Source organism: Priapulus caudatus, unplaced genomic scaffold (genome assembly GCF_000485595.1).
Source record: "Priapulus caudatus unplaced genomic scaffold, Priapulus_caudatus-5.0.1 Scaffold1798, whole genome shotgun sequence".
Lineage (NCBI taxonomy): Eukaryota > Metazoa > Priapulida > Priapulimorpha > Priapulimorphida > Priapulidae > Priapulus > Priapulus caudatus.
Window position 1 is genome coordinate 1 of NW_014578859.1, and position 724 is coordinate 724.

Consider the following 724-nt stretch of genomic DNA (forward strand, 5'->3'; position numbering starts at 1 on the left):
TTATACACACAGTATATATGATAACTGACACCTTTATCAGACACTGTAACAGGAGAGGCCTGAGCAATAACGTAGTTAGAGTTGTTAACTCATTCTAATAGCGAGTGATTCAGCAAGGAGCTGATGTTAGCTGATGTTAGCTGATGTTAGCTGAGAAATATTGCTGAGAAATACTGCAGCAGCAGCGGCTTGCACCCGGGAGACGCAGTTGTGGACACTCCACAGCGGTAAGAACGCGCGGAAAGCACTAGAAACGCGGGGAAAATACTGGAAACTCGAGAGAATTATATTATCGGGAGAATTATGATTAAAAAAAAACGTTTAGAAAACGTCCGAAACGCGGAAAACGATAACAAGTGCCGCAGAGCNGAGAGAGTGAGAGAGTGCACGTTGGTTAATCTTGATAATAGTTAGGATTTTGAGAGAGTCTGCACGGCTTCGGCTACAGGGCATTCCTTCCTTCCTTCCTCCTCTTCCCTTGTCGATGTCCGGAATCAATAGGACTTAGAGTCAACGTTACTCACATCAGCGCGATATCAATTTTCAACTTCATCTATTATTTCCTATATGCGTGTGTGTGCGCGTGTGCGTGCGTGCGTGCGTGCGTGCGCGTGCGTGTGCGTGTGCGCGTGCGTGCGTGTGTGTGTGCGTGCGTGCGTGCGTGCGTGCGTTTGCGCGTGCGTGTGCGTGTACGTGTACGTGTACGTGTACGTGTGCGTGTGCG